Source organism: Peromyscus californicus, unplaced genomic scaffold, assembly GCF_007827085.1.
Source record: "Peromyscus californicus insignis strain IS unplaced genomic scaffold, ASM782708v3 Scaffold_22__1_contigs__length_63687245, whole genome shotgun sequence".
In the NCBI taxonomy this organism is placed as follows: domain Eukaryota; kingdom Metazoa; phylum Chordata; class Mammalia; order Rodentia; family Cricetidae; genus Peromyscus; species Peromyscus californicus.
The window spans coordinates 41,853,134-41,877,584 of record NW_026294525.1 but is presented as its reverse complement, the minus strand read 5'-3'; the positions used below and the strand labels follow the sequence as shown (position 1 = coordinate 41,877,584).

General features: G+C 42.5%; 1 long non-coding RNA gene across 2 annotated transcripts; it reads left to right on the top strand.

Moving 5' to 3' along the window:
* The first annotated feature begins 1,593 nt into the window (after positions 1-1,593).
* On the top strand, positions 1,594-15,659 carry LOC128118145 (uncharacterized). 2 transcript variants are annotated; one of them, XR_008221027.1, is made up of 3 exons: positions 1,594-1,750; positions 10,404-10,564; positions 14,990-15,659. It is a non-coding gene; the product is annotated as an uncharacterized LOC128118145 (long non-coding RNA). The 2 variants fall into 2 exon arrangements; XR_008221026.1 differs by having other exon boundaries at positions 10,400-10,564.
* Positions 15,660-24,451: the final 8,792 nt, after the last annotated feature.

Genomic DNA, 24,451 nt, shown 5'->3' with positions numbered 1-24,451 from the left:
CCTCGGTGGACATCAGAGAAACCCTGATTTGCAGAAGAAACTTCTACACACATACCAACCACCTCTCAGGTGTTTAGTTAAGTAGCAGTGAATGGTTGAGTGATTTAGTTCCTGTCCCCAGAAGCATACAAAATGAATCCCTCCAGAAACTGGGAACATTTATCTTCTGTTCATTTTTCTAATATAAATAAATATGGAGATGATAGCAATGAATTTTTGGTTGAATTCCTAGTCCTGCCTTAAAGGCTTGTGCCACCACATCCAGAAAAATTCTCCAAGTTTTTTTAAAATACATTTTTAATGATTTATTTATTCTTATTTTATATGCTTTGATGTTTTGCTTGCATGTATATCTGTATGAAGGTGTCAGATTCCCTGGAACTGTAGTTATAGACAGTTGTGAGCTGCCGTGTGGGTGCTGGGAACTGAACCTAGGTCTTCTGGAAGAGCAGTCAGTGTTCTTAACAGCTGAGCCATCTCACCAGGCCCTCCCTAAGGTTTTTGTTTCGTTTTGTTTTTTAGACAATTGACAATCTATTGCTATCATTTAAATTCAGGATTCAAAAATATAACTAGGCTAGTGCTATAGGCCTGTAACCCTAACTACTCAGGAGGTAGAGGCAGGGAGATGCCATCAGAAGCTGACTGGGATAATTTAGCTAAGATGTAACTCTATGGTAGAGTGACGTAACACAATGGACAAGCCCCTGCCTATATTCACAAGGCTACGGGGTTCAATCTCCATCACCACACACACAAATTTTATTTTGTATTTAAAGATTTATTAGTTTTATTTATGTGCATGTGTATGAGGCTGTGTGAGTTTATGGGTACCACATGTATATACAAGTGCCCACGGAGACTAGAGGGCATCAGAACAGGCAGTGAGTCCACGGATGGTGGGTGCTGGGAACAGAACCCAGGTTCTCTGCCAGAGTCATAAGAGCTGTTAAATGCAAACAAGCCGGGCGGTGGTGGTAGCGGCGGCGGCGGCCTACGCCTTAGGCAAGCAGATCTCTGAGTATGAGGCCAATCTGGTCTACAGAGCTAGTTCCAGGACAGCCAGGACTGCACAGAGCAACCTTATCATAAAAATAAAATAAAATTTAAACAAACAAACAAAACACCACAACTGCTAAATGCTGAGCAATCTCCCCACCCCCCTTTACACCATTTTTAAAAGGCCATGGAAATGTCTCCTATCTTTAGACAATAGGAAAGTCCTGTCCAGCCTCTTTGTTTTGTTCAGTGAATTTTTACCTTAGTCTCTAGAGGTTTGGGCTAAGTTTCCAGGCCAAAGGCTGTCCCTTTATCGTATTCTAGGAAAATTGCTCAACTTCTTCACCTGCCCAGGGTACTAGGTCCTTACCCACACATTACCTCTTCTAAAAATTCCAGACTTCAGTTTCCAACGTGCCAAAACAGCTGAGCTTTGTGCTTGGAGGGAGAAAAAAATAATAATAATGAAGTTGGAGAGCTTATTAAAATCTTAAAAGTGAGTTTTCTCCATAAACGGCAGTGCACCAACGGTAGGAACATGTTTATAGGCTTTATTGGCTCCTCACTTCTGTTTTTCCCTTTTCTTAGTTGAAGCAAATATAACTGAGGCCCTGATGTGTAAAGTTGGCGGCTGGCAACCTCCAGAACTCAAGGGGAGACCCGGAACGAACAGCACCAAACACGGCAGAGAAGGCAAGAAAAACCGGGTAGCCTGTGGAAAAGATCGTTCATTCGGAAGTCTTCAAAAACGGTGAATTTTAACGTTTTTTTTGTTTTGTTTTTTTCGTTGTTTGGTTTTTGTTTTCTTTTCGCGATCTCCAGATGTTTCTGGGAAATGACCAAATGCTTACTTGAGTTCCGATGTGTAGAGAAATGTCAGTGCCCACACACTTTCTTGTTGAATATAAACAGTCCTGGGAGACACCCCCATTCCCCTGCCCCACACCCAACACACACACACACACACACACACACACACACACACACACACACACACACACCCCTAACAAGGCAAACCCTCTGCCTCAGACATTTAGTGCACCAAGCCACCTGCTCCCATGCAGTGGGGTGCACAATGAAACCTTTTGGGGAGTTTCTGCTACACCCTTGTCTGGCAGTTACTTTTTAACCATGCTGATCACCAGACTTAGTAAAGACAGTATAAGAGAAGTTTTCATTGCTATGGTAGCAGAGGCCAATACCATTATTTTGTTTTATTAGTAAATAAAGCCACGAATGCATGTCTCTAATCCCAGCATCAGGGAGACAGAAGCATATGGATCTTAGTGAATTCAAGGATAGCCTGGTTTATATAGTGAAACCCTATCTCAAGAAGAAGAAGAGAAGACTAAACATTGAAGCCAGACTATGAGGACACACGCATAATCTCAGATGGGAAATGTGGGCCTAGGTTGGGCTACATGGAGAATTCTAGACGAGTATGATGGTGTGTGCCTTTAATTCCAGCACTCAGTGGACAAAGGCAGAGGGAGGTAAAGGCAGATTTCTGTGAGTTCCAGGCCAGCCATGGATACAGGGAGACCCCCATCTTAAAAAAAACAAAACAAAACAAAGAACTACTGAAGATCGCAAACATCAACCTTGAGTGTATGCATGCATGTGTGTGCATTCACACACTCATGCACACAAGGGCATACATACACTCACATGCTGCATATTTGTACACATGTGGTCCCATACACATTCACACATGCATGTATACCATAAATATAAATACACACACACACACACATAAATTTATCCTAGCTTGATGAGATGGTTTGGCAGGTAAAGGTGCCAGTTGCCAAGCCTACCAACCTATCAGTCATTCCCCAGGACTCACCTGGTAGAAGGAGGGTACTAACTCCCCCAAGTTATTTTTTGCCCTCTATAAAAGTGCAGTGGCACTGCCGGGCGGTGGTGGCGCACGCCTTTAATCCCAGCACTTGGGAGGCAGAGGCAGGCGGATCTTTTTGAGTTCGAGGCCAGCCTGGTCTACAGAGCGAGATCCAGGAAAGGCGCAAAGCTACACAGAGAGACCCTGTCTCGGAAAAACCAAAAAAAAAAAAAAAAAAAAGTGCGGTGGCAGGAATTCTCACACACATACACACAAATACATAAATAAATATAAACAAGTAAATTTATACCGTCTTTAGGCACAAACTAAGAAAACGACTCTGGGTTTAACTTGCAACCCTTTAGAAGGCAGGAGTAAACTATCAAGATTCGTTAGACAGAACTGGGACCCTCACCTCTAGCCAGAATGCCAGAGTTTGAATGGCCAGGGCTTTGGAAGACAGATGTTTCCAACACAGCTGTGGCTCAAGTTGAAGTTTTTCCCAACTCAGAGCAAGTAGCGTGCGGCTGACTGGAGTAGTTCTCCAGCATACGGACCACTGGAGTAGTTCTCCAGCATACCGACCTCAACTCAGCCGAGCTACTCACCGTGTGTCAGTAAGAACGTGAGAGACACTGTCACTCCTGACTGTGGCCACAGCACTTGGGAGGCAGAGACAGATGACACCGGCGAACTCCAAGGCCAGCCTGGGTCACACGTAGTGAGTTCCAACCCAGCTGGGGCTACGGAACAGGACCCTATCTCAAAAACCAAACAAAGAAGGAAACATGGTGGAATATGCTTGTGATCCCAGGATGAGCTGGAGGCAGGAGAATCAGGAGTTCAAGACCATCCTCGTCTGTACATTGATTTCAAGAACAGCTCCGGCTATATGAAGGCCTCTCTCCAAAAACAAAGTAAATAAATAGAATAAATATATCTTGGAGAACCACCCTACATCCATGAGTTTTATATTTTAGTGAGGCCAGGAATGGTAGCACACATCTTTAATTCCAGAACCTGGAAGGCAAAGGCAAATGGGATAGCTGTGAGTTCAAGGCCAGCCTGGTCCAGAAATACATTTAAAAAAAAAAAAACTTATCTTAAAAAAATAACTTATTTTTAATTTAAGTGTAACTACACCCAGCACCCTAACATATATAATGCAGTATGTTAACACTGTAACAGAAGCCATGCATGCATGGCTGTAATTTCAGGATTCAGAAGGATGCATGCATGCCTGTAATTTCAGGATTCTGTAGGTAGAGGCTGGAGGACCAGAAGGCCTAGGCCAACCAAACCAAAACAACAACAACAACCAAAACCAAAACCTGATAATCAAGATGCACCTGATATAGTCTGTAGAACTCATAATTTATAATGTTTGCTTCACAATTTAAAATAAAAGCAGCAGATATGGTAAGGGGTAGCACGTCTGCGGTTCTCATCTCTTTGAATTAAAAGCTCTCCATCTTCTGTTATTTACTGTTCTACTTTCATCTAACTACTTGAAGCTTTACTAGCTCCTGACAGTGTAAAAATACATATGTAATTTCAGCACAGATTTTGTTGTTGAAGATTCTGTGTGTGTGTGTGTGTGTGTGTGTGTGTGTGTGTGTGTGTGTGTGTGTGTGTGTGTTGTTCTGAGACAGACTTTGACCATGTAGCTCAGGCTGGCCTTCAGCTCCCTGTCTTCCCGTCTCAGGCCTTTCCTTTAGGAATTACAGACACAGATGTGCACCTCCATGCCTGACATCCTGGAGTTAGAGCTCTATAACTGGTTTCTGACCTTGAATCTACAACTGAAGTTAAAATAGGTTAAATAGAAAGATTAGTTTTTATCAAATTCCTTCCTTTCTTTTTCTTGATCATAATTTAGATCCATTTTTGATTAGATTCTTCTGGTTCATCTGTGGAGTCAAACACCCTTCAAATACCTTGACACCCCACTTCCCACCCCCACACATATTTACCTTAGAAAAACAAGTACCAAGTGATATATCTCCAAGGTAGCCCTGGGGAAGCTGCAGATGTTTAACCTTTGTAATTAAAGCATGCCGTGGGGATCCATCAGAAGCACGCTGAATTTTTATCTTTGCTCGGGTTCTCACTTGTCTGGAAGACCTGAAGTATTTCATAATTAAAGAGGATGAGGAATGCAGGTGATCATTATCTAAAACTCCAAACATAGCAAATGTGGGAACGAGGGTACTGACTGGCAGGAGACCAGTGATTTCAGTCAGCGTTAGCGCAAGCTCCAACTCTAAACTGATGATTCTCTCTGATAATAAGCTGTTATGGGTGAGAAGAGCTAAGGAAGCTGTAATATAAACTGGATTTGGTGGCATACACTTAACTCCCAACTTGGGAGCTGTAGGCAAGAGGATCAGGAGTTCAAGATCAGCCTGGGCTATGTGGAACACTCTGTTTTGTTTTTTCGTTTTTTCAAGACAGGGCTTCTCTGTGTAGCTTTGGAGCCTGTCCTGGAACTCACTATGTAGACCAGGCTGACCTCGAACTCATAGAGATCCACCTGCCTCTGCCTCCCAAGTGCTGGCATTAAAGGCATGCGCCACCACCACCCGGCATATGGAACACTCTTAAAGGTGTGATAAACAAAATAAAATACAAGTAACTGCATTAGAGGAGATTTTCAGAGTAGGAATCTGTTCACATGAAAGCACATTAAAGTTGAAAGAATTAGCTGCCGGATGTAGTGGAAAGTGCCTTTAATCCCAGCACTCAGGAGACAGAGGCATGTGGATCTCTGTGAATTTGAGCCTAGCCTGCCCTACAAAGCATATACAAAGTTCCAGGACAGCCAGAGCTACATAGAGAGACTCTATCTCAAAAACCAAAACAAAATAAAACCCCTTTAGAAAAGAAAGAAAGAGAGAGAGGGGGAGAGAGAGAGAGAGAAAGAAAAGAGAGAGAGAGAGAGAGAGAGAGAGAGAGAGAGAGAGAGAGAGAGAAGAGAGAAGAGAAGAGAAGAGAAGAGAAGAGAAGGAAGGAAGGAAGGAAGGAAGGAAGGAAGGAAGGAAGGAAGGAAGGAAGGAAGGAAGGAAGAAACGTAAAATTGACATTCTGATAGAAAGGGAGAAAGGATAGTTGAGCAGCTGTGGAATCAGCGGCATCTGTAGACTTTTTGGTCATTTGCCAGCAGTATGTCTGTTTGGGAAGTAAAGCCATAAAGGGCAAAGTGCTGGGCCGGGTTGGCTCAGTGGCAAAGTAGCTGCCTTGTAGGATGCTCCAGTCCTGACTCTAACACTGGGGGGAAATCAACTTTCCGTCATTTTCTTTTTTCTTTTTTTTTCCGAGACAGGGTTTCTCTGTGTAGCTTTGCGCCTTTCCTGGAACTTGCTTTGTAGACCAGGCTAGCCTCGAACTCACAGAGATCCACCTGTCTCTGCCTCCCGAGTGCTGGGATTAAAGGTGTTCGCCACCACCGCCCGGCTTCTTCTGTCATTTTCAATCAGTCTGATCCCAGTACCAAACTTACAGTTAGTGGCGGCAAAGGTAACCTAGTGATCAGTCCCAGCATGCCATGGGCATCTCATTTTTCGTTTAAATATTTTTGAACAACTATGTGACTTGATGCCCCGTGACCTTTATGAGGCAGCTGTGTTAAAGGCAGCATTACCATAAGGCTGGGTGTGTTAGCAAGAGTTAGAAGCATGCACAGCTTCAGAGTTTCCAAAAATCCCAGGGCTTCTGGGGGATTTCCAACATGTGCATGCCATAAAGTCGCCGCTTCTTGAGAAGTGTTCGTAAGAGCCAGGCACTCAATGCTATGGTGAAGTGGTATTCCAAGAAAAAATGAAGTAAGTGGACTCAAGGGGCCTGTGCATGGAAAGGATGTCTGAAGAAATTGTCGCCTCCTTCAGGAAGACTTAGTCATGCGTTCGTCTAAAAGGTAGGCTTTAAACAAGACTTGTCCACTCTTGTTATTTTTAGCATGTCCTTCCTAACCCCGAAAACACCGTAAGCATAGGCAGATGTCAGGGGAAAGCTGTCTGGATCATTTAGATGTTATTTTCCACGTTTGCTCTTATGGATAGCTCAGAACATGTATTTTTCATCACTGACCAGGGTTTACGTTGTTTTGGAACCAGACAGAACACCTTTCCCGCTCACGATTTTCAGTGCCCATAATGTCAAACACAAATTGGTTCAAAGTCTCTCTAGGAATCTTTCTCTTTAATGTCTGGACCTAGGCATCTTTGAAACTGGGAGATGTGGGATCCCCTCAAACTGACAATCTAGTAAGTGTTTGCTGTTGAATCACCCTGTGAGCTTGAGTCTCAATCCTGACCTATAAACAAAACATAAGCTTTGTCTCAAAAAAAAGTCAGGTAAAGTGAGGAAAGGTAGAGAGATGACTCACGGGTAAAAGCACTTGTCTGGCCAGGTTGATGACCTTAGTTGACCTCTGGATCAAATGGTGGAAGAAGAAAAGTGACTCCACAAAGTTATCCTCTGATCTATACACACACACACACACACACACACACACACACACACACACACACCAATAAAAGAGCATTTTTCTAGTAAGTCCTTGATAAATGGGAGGCCTTAAGTAATGCTTACAGTTTCTTCTAAAGGAAAAGAACAAAGAGACCATCCACTTCCAGGAGAAAAATCCAGGAAACAGTCGGTTCTGAATGTCAACACATCACCTCTGTGTTGTCTACTTTCATGAAAGTTTTGGCAAGGAGAACATAGATATGTTTCTTCTTTTTTTTAATCACAAGGCCATGGGAAACAAATCCCTATGTCTTACTCTCCACCAGGTAAGGAATATTGTAAATGCATTCAGCTCCTCTAGTGAAGAAGCATATACAGTGTTACTCTCAGAACTCTGAGAATTAAGTGAAAAAAAAAAAGATACCGTATAAGAAGAAGGGTCCACCCAGGGATGGGGAAGTACCTGATATCCCAAACATTCCAACCATTAGACAAGATGGCCAGATGCCCTGGAGTCTAGCACACACCTATTTTTGTTTTACAGATACCCCTAGACAATTGTCAGTCAGTCAATCAGGGTCCTGGACCCTGGAAATCCCTTCACCCCAACCTCTGCTATGATAAAAACTCTGCCCCACCTGAGCTCAGGGCTCTCTGCTCTCACTGCTGTGTTGGACAGAGGGACCAAGCTCCTGAGCTTGAAATAAAGGCTCTTTGCTTTTACATGGTGGGGGGGGTGGAAGGCGGGGGGTGGGGGGGTGGGGGGGGAGAAAGGTCAAAATGGGTGGTGGTGGTCCACACCTGTAATCCCAGCCCTCAGGAGGCAGAGGCAGGTGGCTCTCTGTGAGTATAAGCCTAGTCTACAGAGTGAGTTCCAGGACAGCCAGGATTATACAGAGAAACCCTGTCTCGAAACAAACAAACAATTGACAAAACAATGAAGAAGAAGCATCAGGTTGAGCATGGTAGCATGGGAGACGGAGATGTCTATGACCAGGGAATCAATTGAACCCAGGAGTTCAAGGCCAACCTGGTCAACATCGTGAGACCCTAAAATAAACAAGCCAGCAAAACAGACAGACAAAGCAGTTTGGATCAAAGCTGTAGTTATGAAGCCCTCCACTGTCAGAAAAGCAAAATTTATGCGGGATGAGATGGCTCATGCCTGTGATCACAGAACTTGGGGAGCAGGGACAGAAGGGTCATGAGTTCAAGGCTAGCTTAGACTATACAGCACGTTCCAGGCCACCCTGTGCTTCACATGCAAGCCTATTTCAAAAGGGCAAAAAGTCAATAATAATAATTAATAATAATAATTCACTAACAAGCAACTGACTGTCCATTAAGCAGGTCACTAACAAGCGACTCTCCATTCAGGAGTGTTCGGTCTTGAAGCAGAGCCATGGGGAAGACAAAAGATGAGGCTCTTCTCTGGCTACTTCAAAGTATAGATGGTGGCTTCTTTTCTCTTCCTCTCCTACCTCCACTGTGTAGCCAAAAGTGGCTTGAGCTTACCATCCTCCTTCCTTAGCCATTCCCGTGTGCTGAGATCATGGATGTACAGTGGTTTTCTTAATTTCTATATATCTGTCTTATACTTGGAGATAAGAGTCTGCTTTCCAGAAAGGGGTCTTTCTTAGTAAATTGGCATTTGACCTGTAAATATTTAGCATATGTAATTTTATTCCAAATTAAAACAAAACCCCTGCAGCCTTGTGTGTGTGGACAGAATTTGTGGAGGCGAGAGGACAACATACGGCGTTGGTTCTTTCCTTCTACCCTGTAGGTTCCAATTCAGGGTGCAGAGGTTTTGAGAGGCAAGTGCCTTTACTCGCTGAACTGTCTCAAGTGTTAGAGGACACCGTGGACTGCAGCCATTAACAAAGTAGTCCAGTGCGGTGACACCCTCTCTGGACAGCCTGGGCAGCTCTGGGGAACAGCCCCGAAATACGTATGTGGTGGCAGCTGCTGCAAAGTCTTTCTTTTTTTTTTTTAATTTATTTTTATTTTATTTGCATTGGTGCTTTTGCCTGCATGTATGTCTATGTGAAGGTGTCAGATCTTGGAGTTACAGACAGTTGTCAGCTGCCATGTGGGTGCTGGGAATTGAACCCGTGTCCTCTGGAAGAGCAGTCAGTGCTCTTAACCGCTGAGCCATCTCTCCAGCCCCCGAGTCTACTTTCTTTCCACCCCTTTTCTCCCTCCTTCACCCTCCACCTTCCTTTCCCCCTCCTCCGTTCCTCTTTCTCCACTCCTCCCCGCCCTCCTGGCTTTTCATTCTTTCCTCCTTCCTTTCTTCTTTCTCGTTGTCCTTTTTGTACGCTCCTTTGTGAGCTCAGTGGCTTGAGGAAGATGTGGATGTCCTGCTCCGTAACTCTTTACCTTATCCCTTCGAGGCAGGGTCTAGCTGAACCTCGTCTGTCCCCAGCCCAGCCCTGGTGAGCCTTTGGTTTTCACCCCCTTATAGAGCTGGGGTTACAGGAAGGCACAATCCTGCATGCTAGGCAAGCATTGTATTCACCAAGCTCCATTCCCAGCTACTTTTGCTTTCTTTTGGAGACAAAGTCTCATTATGCAACCCAGGCTGGACCAGGACCAGAACCCACAGTCCTTCTGCCTCTACTTCCCAAGTGCGGGAATTGCAGGAATGAGCCATCATGCCTGGCAAATTGACCTCATAACATTTCATCATTTCATACAGTGACTATTTTATACTGAGAAAAATTATTCTTTCATTGTGTGACACTGTCTTTCCCAAACTTGCCTTTATTATAAATAATAGTGCAGTGTCTGTGCATTATCCTGGCAATGTGTGTAAAATTAAAGGAAGGAACTGTAGCTAGTCGAATGTCCTAGGACCTAGGTCAAATGGGCCACATACAGGCTTCGCAGTCATCACGAGGGCATGTCTGTGACTGGCCTTCACTTTGCCTCAAGATAGGAAGAAGCCTCCATCATAACGGCAGTGATAGATTCAAAAGGCTATGATGTCTTATCTTTCATAGTCTCCCCAGATTTTTCTGTGGGAAGACTGAGAATGTTTCAGAGCTCTCTAATTTATCTTCACTCAGCAGTTCCTTTTCACTTTCTGCCTAGCTAGCTGCTTCACACAGAGAGCTGTAATTAAAGGACAAGACAGATTTCAACAGGACAAACTATCAGGACGAAGATCAAGACGCGGTCCAAATTTCCCAGCGCCTGAGTTACTTCTTCTGACGAGCACAAAGAGTCCTCATAATGGAGCCTGTGCCCCTGTTGAAGGTCTGCCTATTTATTTATTTATTTATTTATTTATTTATTTATTTATTTATTTATTTATATTTTTGTCCTTCTGGGGATTGAATCTCGGCATGCTAGGCATGGGCTCTACCAGTAAGCTACACCTCTTGGCCTAAGTAATAGTTTCCAAAACTATAAGAAAAATGAAAACTTATCGCAGAAAATTTTAAAGAATCCTAAAAATGGAACAAAAAGAAAAACCCTTAATCCAACATCAAAACCAAAAACCAAACCAACCAACTAAACAAAGAGAAATTACAGTGGAAGGTGGTCATGGTGGCACATGCCTATAATTCTACCATCCCCTGGCTGAGACATCGTTGCCAAGAGCATAAGGAAAGCTTGGGATATGTATTAAGACCCCGTCTCAAAAAAAAAAAAAAAAAAAAAAAAAAAAAAAAAAAAAAAAGGTGGGTGAGAGTGGGGAGATACAGAGTTTTCTCCCCTCTGTCCCCTCCAGTTTTTTGGGACAGGGCTACACTGTGTATCCTTAACTGGCCAAGAACTGGCTATGTAGATCAAGCTGGCCTCAAATTTGTAACCATCCCGTCTTTACTTCCCAAGTGCTGGGATTCCAGACTTGTACCACCATGACCAGTTTGTGCACTGCTGGGAATTAGGCTCAGGATTTTTCACATGCTAAACAAGCGCTCTACCTACTGGGCTACCTCCTAGCCTCTTCAGCTTTTAGTTATAGTCGATCTTGGAGTTTTTCTTGGTTAGATTTGTAGGGTGGCGCTGGCTATTGAGCCTACGGCTGAAGACACGCTATGCACACTCTCCCCCTGTGTGGACATAACCATGTTCGCCACGACAGAACTCCTCAAGCACTGCTGCCGTTATTTATGCGAGGACTCCTTCACAGGGGGCACATTCAATACTCCACAATTTATGTATGTAACATAAAGTAATGTTGCTCTATTTCTGAAAAACTAAGAAATTTTAAGGATACATTAAGAATTAGTGTCAGAGTTTTGAACATGGATTTCATACTATAGCCTAGACTAGCCTGGGATGTACTAATGATCCAAAGCTGGCCTCAACCTCATGTCAATCATCCTACCTCGGCTTCTTGAGTGCTAGAATTTACAGGTGTGAGCCACGATGCCCAGCTTTGAACATTTTAAAGACTGAGTTTAGCAAGAACTAAATTTGATCTATTTTTAGTTGATATTTTGACATGTAAAATTCTAATTTGTTGTAATTTATGCTGCTTTTATTAATAGCGATACTGGTTAGAAATAAATTTGTATGTGATGGTTCCCTCGTTTAAAATGACTGTACCCCTACTTTTTCTGTTTTGTGATCTCAGTGGTTTTTTTTTTTTCAGATTTATTTATTTTTATTTCATGTGCATTGCTGTTTCACCTGTGTGTGTATCTGTGTGAGGGGATCAGACCCCCTGGAACTAGAGTTCCAGATAATTGTGAGCTGCCATGTGGGTACTTGGAATTGAACCTAGGTTCTCTGGAAGAAAAGCCAGTGCTCTTCTCCACTGGGCCATCACTCCAGCTCCATTTATTTTAATTAATTTTTTTTTTATATTTTGTTTTTTTGAGGCAGTATCTCCCTACATACCCCTGGCTGTCCTGCAACTCACTTTGTAGACCAGGCTGCCCTTGAACTCCCAGAGATCCTCCTCCTTCTGCCTCTGAGTGCTGAGATTAAAGGCATGTGAAATCATTCCCTAGTGTTATCATATGATTGTTTTTTGGGGACAGGGTTTCTTTGTGTAGCCCTGGCTGTCTTAGAACTTAGGCTGGCCTGGAAATCAGAGATCTGCCTGCCTCTGCCTCCAGAGGGTTGGGATGAAAGGCATATGCCACCTCTGCTGGTGATTGCTTTGATTAGTAAGGAAGTTAGAGCGGAAGGCGTAGTTCAGTTGATAGAGTGCTTGTCTGCCATGCACAAATCCCTGAGACTTAGCTTTAACACTACATAGACTGGGTAAGGGGACACATGCCTATGATCTGAACACTGCTTCAGCGGCATAGACCATTTGAGGCCAGTCCCAGCTACATGACAGCCCGTCTCAAAAGAAAATATAGCCGGGCGGTGGTGGCGCACGCCTTTAATCCCAGCACTCGGGAGGCAGAGCCAGGCGGATCTCTGTGAGTTCGAGGCCAGCCTGGACTACCAAGTGAGTTCCAGGAAAGGCGCAAAGCTACACAGAGAAACCCTGTCTCGAAAAACCAAAAAAAAAAAAAAAAAAAAAAAAGAAAATATAAAATTAACCTTATGTCTCCCACCCTGACCCCCTGCTGTGGAACAATCTTTGTACATTGTAAGTATGTGTTACTCTTATTGGCTGATAAAGAACTGGCTGGCTGATGGCTAGGCAGGATAAGGTTAGGTGGGAAAATCAGACTAAGAATGCTGGGAAGAAGAAGGGCGGAGTCAGAGGAGACACCATGAGATGCAGAGAGAGCAGGATGGGACATACATACATGAAGGAAACAAGCCTTGGGCATGAGGTAACTGAGCCTCAGGGCAGCACATAGATGGATAGAAGTGGGCTAATTTAAGTTATAAGAGCTAGCAAAAAAACAAGCCTAAGCTATCCGCCAAGTATTTATAATTAATATTAAGTCTCTGGGTGGTTATTTAGGGTGCATCTGGCTGAACAGAAAAGTCCATCTATACCCCCCACCCTTGTCTCTAACTTATTACACATTATGTAATTAAAAATTTTAAGATTATGGAGCTGGGGTTGGAGAGATGACTCAAAAGTTAAGAGTGTGTACTACTCTTTTTTTTTTGGTTTTTCGAGACAGGGTTTCTCTGTGTAGCTTTGCGCCTTTCCTGGAACTCACTTGATAGCCCAGGCTGGCCTCGAACTCACAGAGATCCGCCTGGCTCTGCCTCCCAAGTGCTGGGATTAAAGGCGTGCGCCACCACCGCCCGGCTGTGTGTACTACTCTTGAATAGAGGATCTGAGTTCAGTTTGCAGTGTCCACACTGTGCAGCTCACAGCTGCCTGGAACTCCAGTTCTAGGACAGCCAAAACCCTCTTCTGACCTCCATATATATACCTGTACTTGAGTGTACATGTAGCCACATACTACATACATACATACATACAATCAAACATAAAATAATAAATCTTAAATTTTTAAAAAATATTTCTGGTTTGGGTATGAAAATTGTTGGATCAGCTTTACTTTCAAGATTAGAAGGCCTTTGCATTAGACAGAGATTTGGTATTCAACCATATTTCTTTTAGATAGGGTGTCACTAAGTAGTTGTGGCTGACCTGGAACTGACTATGTAGACCAGGCTGGCCTGGAACTCACAGAGCTCCATCTGCCTCTGCCTCCCTAAGGCATGTAGTGCCACGCTTAGCTCAATCACAAATTTACTGCAGATCTTCAGTGTAGGCTTTTGTTTTTATTTGATTCTTTGTTAACCTTGCTCCTTTGGAAGGGAGAATAAACAAAGCATACATTGGGGGACTGCAGATGTGGTCCAGGTTAGGTAGAGTACTTGTCTAGGGTTTAAAAACCCTGGGTTTGATTTTCAGAATAGAAATTCAAACTCATCTTCAGCTACAGAACAAGTACAAGGTCAGCCTGAGACACACAAGATCTTGTCTCAGGAAAAACAAAAGCAGAAAGGTATATAGACTGGAGTCTTTCTTCATAATTCACCAATAATGCTATTCTCCTCTCTGTTTTTTACTTACTTACTTGTTTGTTTGTTTTGCTTTTTCAAGACAGGGTTTCTCTGTGTTGGCTGTGCTGGAACTCACTCTGTAGACCAGGCTGGCCTCGAACTCACAAAGATTCGCCTGGCTCTGCCTCCCGAGTGCTGGGATTAAAGGCGTGTGCCACTACCACCCAGCTCTGTTTTTTTATTGAGACAGGATATCTCTATGTGTGACAGGCTGCCTTTAACTCAGTACTTATGATCCTCCTGCCTCAGCCTGTGCAGCAGTACTGGGATTACAAGCATGTACCCCTATGTTGGCATATATATATATATATATATATATATATATATATATATATATATATATGACAGTGTTTTTTATTAAGATAAAACTATCCTCATTAGTCCTTTGGTGAAACATTGTGTCTGTGAGATCAACTCATAGAATGATGAGTCACATGTTTACCAAGCTACCCAGAGCAAGAAAAAGTGAAGTCACGGTGATATCAGAGGGAGAGCCTTACCGTGGGGGTGGGAAGGAGTCTGTGCAGGTGAGTACAGTAGGCGCTGTATAATAAAGTCAGTGTGGGATGGGAACTGCCCGCACAAAGCCCACAAGAGCTATGGGGAGAGCATGAGCCATCCAATGATGGAGCTGAACCAAAGCCAGTGGGTTTCAGTCCACACTCCATAGGCTTTCCCAAGAAAGGATGAAGAATCGGGAATGTAATAGCTCTTTTCTCTTCTCTCTTCCACCAGATGAAAACTACCCACCTTGCTCTGATGTGAGACCATCTGAAGAAGAAAAAATGCCAATATTTTCTAAACAACGTTTTGTAGAAAATTTCAAAGCTACAAGAAGCTCACAAAAATAATACTTCACTAACAATCATTGGTCTTTCTTTTTTTAAAGATTTTTTTAAATTGATTTTTTTTGGAATTTCACGTCATGCACCCCTATGCCACTCATTTCCTAGTCTTTCCGTATCTGTCTTTTATCCTTGCAGCATCGCCCCTAAAAGAAAATAAAAATATTAATTAAACAAACAAACAAACAACAACAACAAAAAGCAACAAAGCACGTCGCTCCTCCACCTTTCCCGCCTCTCCATCACCTCTTCATTCATCTTAGTGGCGTTTGGAGCTGCTGTGTGTCATGGAGTTAGACCCTTTTGTCCACACAGCTTTACTTGCAAATGTTCATGGTAATGAATTATTGGTCTGGTTCAAGGCCTCTGACTTCTGCTACACCATCCATACTGGACCCTCACAGAAACTTCTCTCAGACATCCTGCTTTTGCCTGGAGTCATGGAGATCGTACAGCTATGGTTCCGTAGGACCAGTCCCTTCACATGGTCCGGCAGGTCATAGATGGAGCCGATGTTGGGGTGGGCCAACTCAAAGCCCTGGATGTGGGCCTGGGTGGTAGCTGAGGGTTATTTAATGTTCTGAATAGGTTTTATTGTCTAGAAGAAGATTTATAATTCAATCAACTACTTTTAGATGAATTTATAATAAATATTCTTATTCTTCTTCCAGGTACAATTTTAGTTCCTTTCAACTTTCTAAGAAGGTTGCTCCGCCGGGCGGTGGTGGCGCACGCCTTTAATCCCAGGACTCTGGAGGCAGAGGCAGGCAGATCTTTTTGAGTTCGAGGCCAACTGGTGTACAGAGCGAGATCCAGGAAAGGCGCAAAGCTACACAGAGAAACCCTGTCTCAAAAAACCAAAAAAAAAAAAAAGGTTGCTCCAAAGGTTTGAGTCACACTAACTTCCACCAAACAAAAACTTAGATAAATCAAAAATTCCTAGAGTGAAGAAACTGTTAATGGTTTCTAAAAACAGCAGTGCTTTGACGATTTGTATCTGCAATCTTAGCACTTCGGAGGCTGAGGCTCATTTTCACAAGTTAAAGGGCAGCCTGGGCTACATAGTGTTCCAGTTCAACCCAGGCTACAGAGTGAGATTCTGTTAAAAACAAAAACAACAACAACAAAAAAATCTAACTAAAAGTTTCTGGAAACAAACCTAGAAACACAGTGTTCCTGATTCCTTCCTGTGTTTCAAAAGTTAATTTTTTTTTTTTTTTTTTTTTTTTTTTTTAGGTTTTTCGAGACAGGGTTTCTCTGTGCAGCTTTGCGCCTTTCCTGGATCTCGCTCATCTAGACCAGGCTGGCCTCGAACTCACAGAGATCCGCCTGGCTCTGCCTCCCGAGTGCTGGGATTAAAGGCGTGCGCCACCACCGCCCGGCTCAAAAATTAATTTTAAGGAAGAAAGGTGTCTTAGGATTTTTTTATTGCTGTGAAGAGATACCGTGACCACAGCAACTCTTACAAAGAAAACATTTAATTGAGGTGGTGGCTTACAGTTTCAGAGGTTGAGTCCATTGTCGTCATGGTGACGGGAGCATGGCAGCATGCAGGCAGACATAGTGCTGTCTACATCTGGACCAGAAGGCAGCAGGAAGTCAAACTGACTATCAGTCTGTGTGAAGCTTGAGGAAAAGACCTCAAAAGCCCACCCCCACAGTGACACACTTCTCCCACAGGGCCACACCTCCTAATAGTGCCCCTCCCTTTGGGGACCACAAAAGGATTCCATAGGGACTCACCCAGCATATATAGTGCAAAGGAGAGAGGAAAGCCTTCCATGGTGAGACTTCTGCACTAGTTGTGAGCAGAGTCTAGGGGAAAAGTGAGGAGATGGGAAACAAGAGATAAAACTGCTGATGAAACTGAGGAGACAGTGCCAAGCGTTTTCCTGATACCAATCTCGTCAGGAAGGGGCAGAAAAGGGGAAAGGCGGCAAGCTTATGCGTCTCCGTTCTTGAAAGACAGCTTCCTTGGAGACCCAGTCGACTTGCTTGATTTCAGATGAGCAATTGTTTTCTTCTTACTCTTCCATTAAGTGCTGAGTCCATGGAGGATGGAGGTTTCTCTCTCTCTCTCTCTCTCTCTCTCTCTCTCTCTCTCTCTTTTTTTTTTTTGTAGCTTGCTTAACGTGTTTATAAAATGAGGTGTGAGAGATTTTGACATCTGAGGCTGCTTAGGGGTAACTGCTCGATTTCTCAACACAGCACAGGTCACTGTGTATTGAGGTGAAAGGAAAGCCAAAAGATACGTTGACTAGATTCCCTGCAATGTCCAAGGTGTCAGCTCCAAAAGCAGGGAATCTTCTTCTCACCATAGCCTAAATGTTGTTGGTTCTATCTAAGTTACCCAGACAACACAATAAATCATCAGATACTCTCTGGAGCACTCTCCCTCTCTGTCTCTGTCTCTCTCTGTGTGTGTGTGTGTGTGTGTGTGTGTGTGTGTGTGTAACAGGGTCCCAGGATGTAACCTAGACTGGCCTGAGATACCTGATCCTCCTGTCTCGCCCTGATGATGAGTGCTGGGATTACAGTTCTGTGTCACTGCACCCAGCATTTCTACAGTGCTTTTTGCAGCCAATAATAAGACCTCACTGGGGGCTAGAGAGATGACTCAGTGCTTAAGAGCACTGGCTGCTCTTCCAGAGGACCTGAGGAACTGAGGACCTGAGTTCAATTCCCAGCACCCATCTGTAGTAGGATCTGATGCTCTCTTTGGCGTGCAGGCATATATGTAGAGCACTCATACATAAAATATAAATAGATAAAATTAAAAAAAAAAAACAACAACTCACTGAGAAGTGGTTGTGATGATGCATACCTGTAACTGCAAACCCAAAGAGGCTAGGGCAGGAGGATTGTGAGTTCAAAGCCAGCCTGGGCTACAAAACAAGGTAGCAAGCTCTAGGCTATCCTGGGCTACATTGTCACTTTAAAAAAGAAGAAGAAGCCAGGTGGTGGTGCACACCTTTAGTCCCAGCATTCAGGAGGCAGAGGCAGGTGGATCTCTGTGAGTTCAAGGCTGGCATGGTCTACAAAATGAGTTCCAGGACAGGCTCCAAAGCACAAAGAAACTGTCTAGGAACCCACCCCCCACCCCCCAAAAAAAAGGAAAACAAAGAGAAGAAGAAGTTGCTACTGATAAACCAGGCATGGTGGTATCCATCCATAATCCCAGCATTCTGAAGGTGGGGACATGAGGATGAGAAGGAAGTTCAAGGTGATCATCAGCTTCAGGGTGAGTTCAAGGCCAGCCTGAGATACAGGAGGCCCATTCTCAGAAAGGGAGGGGGGGATAATTTTCTCAATATATATACCACCCATCAAAGTTAAATCAAGATCAGATAAACAATTTAAACAGATTTATAATCCCTAGTAAAATAGAAACAGTCACTAAAAAGTCTATCAACCAAGAAAATCCCAGGGCCAGATGATTTTAGCACAGAATTCTACCAGACTTCAAAGAAGAATTAATAACAACACTCCTCAAATTATTCCACAAAATAAAAGCAGTAGAAACTGTGCTCAATTCTTTTTATGAGGCCACAGTTACCCTGATACCAGCCTGGTCTACAAAGTGAGTTCCAGGAAAGGCGCAAAACTACGTAGAGAAACCCTGTCTCAAAAAACAAACAAACAAAAAAACAAAAAAAAAAGTCCTGGAGAGATTAGGGATACAAGGAGCATAACTAACTCAGCATAATAAAGACAATTTTCAGTAAGCCCATTGCCAACACCAACTTAAATGGAGAGAAATTCAAAGCATATCCACTTAGATCAGAAACAAGACCAAGTTGTCCACTCTCTTCATGTCTATTTAATATAGCTCCTGAATTCTTAGCTAGAGCAATAAATCAACTGAGGGAGATCAGGGTATACAAATTGGAAAGAAGTAAAAGAATCTTTATTTGCAGATGATATAATAGTATACATAACTGACCTTTACAATTCCACCAGGAAACTCCTACAGATGATAAACACTTTCAGCAAAGCAGCTGGATCCAAAATTAACAGAGAAAAATCAGTAGCCCTCCTGCATCCATATGACAAATGGAAAGAGGGAGAAACAAGGGAAGAAACACCTTCCACTGTAGCCTCAAATAATATTAAATATCTTGGGGTCAATCTAATAATAATAATAAGTACTTTAGGACATTGAAGAAAGAAATTGAAGAAGATATTAGAAGATGGAAAGATCCCCCATGCTCATAGATTAGTAGGATCAATATAGTGTAAATTGTCATCTTACCAAAAGTAATCTACAGATTCAATGCAACCCCCGACAAAATTCCAATACAATTTTTTCATAGAAGTTGAAAGAACCATTTCAGCTTCATATGAAAACATAAAAAACCTTGGATATCTAAAACAAGCCTGCATAATACAAGAACTGCTGTAGGTATCACCATTCCTGATCTCAAATTGTATTACAGAGCTTATAGTAATAGAACTAGCATAGTATTGGCAAAAAAGAAGACATGTTGATCAATAGAATCAAATTGAAGACCCAGACGTAAGTCCACATAGTGATAGACACCTGATTTTTGATAAAGAAGCCAGAAATACCAGAAAAAAAAAAAGACACCATCTTTAACAAAGGGTGCTTGTTAAACTGAATGGCTGCTTAAAGAAGAATATAAATAGATCCATTTTTATCACTATTGTGTGGTATTTTGTTCGCATTCTGACAATAAAGTTTGCTTTGAGCCAGAGGGCGGAGCTAGCCACTAGCTGACCAAAATTAATCATAGAGGTTTTGGAGGACTGAGGACAGATAGGAGACAGGAAGTAGTAAGGTGGGGCTGGGAGAGGATCTCAGCCCTTTTGGATGGTGGAACAGAAGAGATAGAAGGTCACTGGTGGCTTCCTCCACTGCTATACTGATCATTTAGGTTTTTACCCTGATATCCGACTCCCAATTTTTTATTGATAAAGAATAATTAGATAAATGTATCATATCACCTTGCATAAAACTTAACTCCAAATGGATCAGAGACCTCAACATAAAACCAGATACACTGAACTCAGTAGAAGAGAAAAATGAGGAATAGTCTTGAACTCATTGGCACAGATAAAGACTTTTTTAACTGGACACCAATAGCAAAGGCACTAAGATAAATAATTAATTAACAGACCCTCATGAAACTGAAAAGTTTCTGTATGGCAAAGGATACCATCATTCAGATAAAATGGCAGCCTACAGGATGGGAAGTTTTTTTTTTTTTTTAACCAATGACACTTTTGATAGAAAGCTAATTTCCAAAATTTATATATATATATATATATATATATATATATATATATATATATATATATATATATATATATATAGAGAGAGAGAGAGAGAGAGAGAGAGAGATAAAACCTCAAAAACTGTACATCAAGAAAACAAATAACCAAATTTAAAAATGGGGTACAAGCTGGACGGTGGCATCCCACACCTTTAATCTCAGCACTGGAGAGGCAGAGGCAGGCAGATCCCTGTGAGTTCCAGGCCAGCCCAGTCTAGAAAGTGTGTTCCAGGACAGGACTACACAGAGAAACCCTGCCTCAAAACCTCCCCTCCACCTCCCCCCACAATAAAAGAAAAAAGAAGAAAAAATTGAATATGGGGTACAGACCTAAACAGAGAATTCTTTATGGAGAAAATTCAAATGACTGAGAAGCACTTAAAGAAGTATTCAACATCCTGAGTCATCAGGGAAATGCACATCAAAACTACTTTGAGATTTTTACTTTATACCAGTCAGAGTGGCCAACATCAAAAAATAAATGACAGTTCATGCTTGTGAGGATATAAAGCAAAGGGAACACTCCTCCCTTGGTGGTGGGAGTTCATTTGTACAGCCAGTCTGGAACTCAGTGTGGCCGTTCCTCAGGAAGGAATAGATCTATCTCAAGATCCAGCTAGTTATACCACTCTTGGGCATATACCCAAAGTACTGTACATCCTTCTACAGGGACACTTGATTAACCATGTTCATTGATGCTCTATTCATAATATCCAGAAACTCAAAACAACTTAGATGTCCCACAACAGATGAGTAGATAGAGAAAATGTGGCACATTTTTATTTTATGAGATGGAATCCATACTTAGTACTGCTTGGGTGGCCAACAACCTGAAACTAGATAGGCCAGGGACCAAGAACAAAACCAAATACTACTGTTCCGCTAAAGGAATGTATTAATAAATTGACTCCTAATGACATTCTGTTATACTCATAGATCAGTGCCTTGCTCAGTCATCATCAGAGACGCTTCCTCTTGCAGCAGATGGGAACACGTACCGAGACCCACAGCCAATGTACAGAAATTGAGAGATCTTGGAACACTCAGCCCTAAATGGGATGCATCAATCAAATCCCTCCTCTCAGGGCTCAAGGAATCGTGTGGAAGAGGAGGAAGAAAGGGTGTAAGAGCCAGAGGGGATGGAGGACACCAAGGAAGAAAGGCTTTCTAAATATATTAGGATCAACACGAATGAACTCAGAGACTGAGGCAATTGCACACGGCCTGCTCAGGTCTCCACCAGATAGGGTCCTAAGGCTGAAAGGAGAAATGGATACATTGTCTCATTGAAAGGAGAAATGGATACATTGTCTCATCCCTAACGCAGACGCTATCTCCAGTTGATAACCACTTGCAACTAAAAACAATTAGTTTTCTCCAAGGAAGTCTCACTGCGGAAACAAATCACTCTTAAATGCAGGCCTCAAGCCCTGCGGTGGATGGTGAACACAAAACACACCCCCAGAAGCATCTTTGGGGATTCTTTGTCTCATAATGTCAAGCTGGTGTTTTTTAAAATCAGACCTTGCTGTATTTATGGCTTCCTATTGTGTGTTTTTGTGGATTCCTGGGTGTGTGAACACCTGTGTCTCTGCATCGATGATATGTGTTTCTTGTGCTTTTTCTTTGGCTCCTTTTCCTGCTTGGTTGTTTGTTTTTGATTTGCCTTATTTTATTGTTTTATTATCACTCTTTACATGTTAGTTTGTTTTCTAATGAGAAACAGAAAGTGAGTGGACCCAGATGCGAGGGAAGGTGGCGGGAAGGTGGCGAGAAGGTGGCGAGGAGCTGGGAGGAGTTGAGGGTGTGTGTAATCAGAATGTACTTTATGGAATTTCTCGGGGGGGGGGTTAATGTTATTTTATTTGAGATAAAGTTACCTTATGTAGCTCTAGCTGACTTGGAACTCACTATGAAGACCTGACTGGTCTTGAATTTGTGGCAATCCTCCTGCTCCTACCTTCCAAAAGCTGGAATTGTAGGAATGCTCCAACCATGCATGGGTGCTTTTTTTTTTTTTTTTTGGTTTTTCGAGACAGGGTTTCTTTGTGTAGACCTAGCTGTCTAGCTGTCCTGGAACTTGCTTTATAGGCCAGGCCGACCTCAACTCACAGAGATCCTCCTGCCTCTTCCTCCTGAGTGCTGGGATTAAAGGCGTGCACCCCCACGCTGGGCTCTTCCTTTTTTATTCATTTATTTTTTGAGGCAGAGTTTCACTGTGTAGCCCTGGATGGCCTAGAACTTGCTCTGTAGACCAGGCTGGCCTAGAACTCACAGAAATCAGCCTGCCTCTGCCTCCTGAGAGCTGGCATATACCACATCTAATTTGAAATAGAATTTCGTAAATCAAGTTTCCACATATGAAAATAATTTTTCTGTGGGGCAGCAGTGGCACACACCTTTGACCCCAGGACTTGGGAGGCAGAGTTAGGCAGATCTCTGTGAGTTTGAGGTCAGCCTGGTCTACAGAGCAAGTTCCGGGATCACCAAAGAGACACAGAGAAATCCTGTCTCAAAAAACCTAAAATAAAATAAAGTAGTTTTTCCAAAGAAGTCTTCCAGTACAACAAAATGTTTAGTCTAATCGGCCTTCATCAGTCAGTATGGTGGCATACACCTATAATCCTAGTGCTTGGGAGGTATAGCCAGGATAATCTGGTGTTTAGGGCTACCCTGACCTACAAGAGACCTTGTCTCAAAAAAACAAACAAGCAAAATACCACCATCACAGCCACCAATAGTAAAAATGTGTCTTTATCCAAAGGTAAACATTTGAAATGAAGGGAGGATCTTGATCCTGAGTAGTTGCTTACTAGGTGATAAATTTAGCATGTGCTGCTATCTGTCGTAATTTAACATGATATATTCTGATCACATTGTATTGAACTGGAAGTCCATGGACTACACAGTGAATTAATGTCCAAAGAAAATCAGAAAGGCATATCCACTTTGTTTTAGACGTACAACCCCTTTGGCATCGAGGCTTATGTGAGAGTCTGAAGCCATCAATCATGAACATGCAGCCTGGTAAGTTTTAGCCACTACAGTGACATTTTTTTTTTAAGTGTTTTCTTTTTTGATGAGCATGTATGTAATTTTGTTCATTCTCAACTGCTCTTCTTAAGAATTTATTATTATAATGAATTTTAATATCTTTAGCAATTTAAATATATACTTGCTTTTGAGACCAGACAGGACTTTTTTTTTTTCCTTGCAGTACTAGACACGGAACCCAGGGCATGCTGTATGTTTGGTAAGCCCTCTTGCTCTGAGCTGTGACTTTAGACCTTGTTTTCTTCAACTGTTATCAGCCTTGCTTACGGCATACCATCCTTGGCGTCTTGGAAATGTTCAGATAAGAAAACGTTGTAAACTTGGTTAAGGAGGAGTTTGGATTTGATCAGCACGCACTGTATGTGTACATGAAAATGTCAAACTAAGCCCTGTTAATAGGAAAAAAGCATTAAGAAGTTATAAAGTTCACTTTTTTTTTTTTTTTTTTTTTTTTAGTTTCCAAGCACGATTGGTTCTTTCTCTCATTTTTGTTTTGTGACACAGTGTCTGCCATACCCCAGGCTGGCCTTGAGCTGGATAAATATATTCTCAGAGAATGACCTTGAATCGCTGATCTTCCTGCTTCTACTTCCAGAACACTAGAATTGTAAACGTTCAGCACCAGGTTTATGTGGTGCTGGGGACTGAGCCCAGGACTTGGTGCATGCTAGGCCAACACTTTACTGACTGAGTTATCTCCCTGTCACCTCTATTTTAGATACTTCCTGCTTGGTTTTTTTTTTTTTTTTGAAAGAGTCTTTTCTGTAGCTCTGGCTGCCCTCGAACTCACTATGTAGACAAAACTGGCCCCAAACTCACAACAAGTTGTTGCCCTTGTCTCCTGAGTACTGGGAAAACTCAACCTGAAAAACAAAAAGGTTTTGCGTGATAATTTGTTTTTGAAGTTATAATCTAACTTGGAGTTAGCCCTTTTTAAGCCCTGCTCTCTGTGAGCAACATCAGATATATGGGTTGATTTGAGCTCTAATATGGAAATGTGGGTA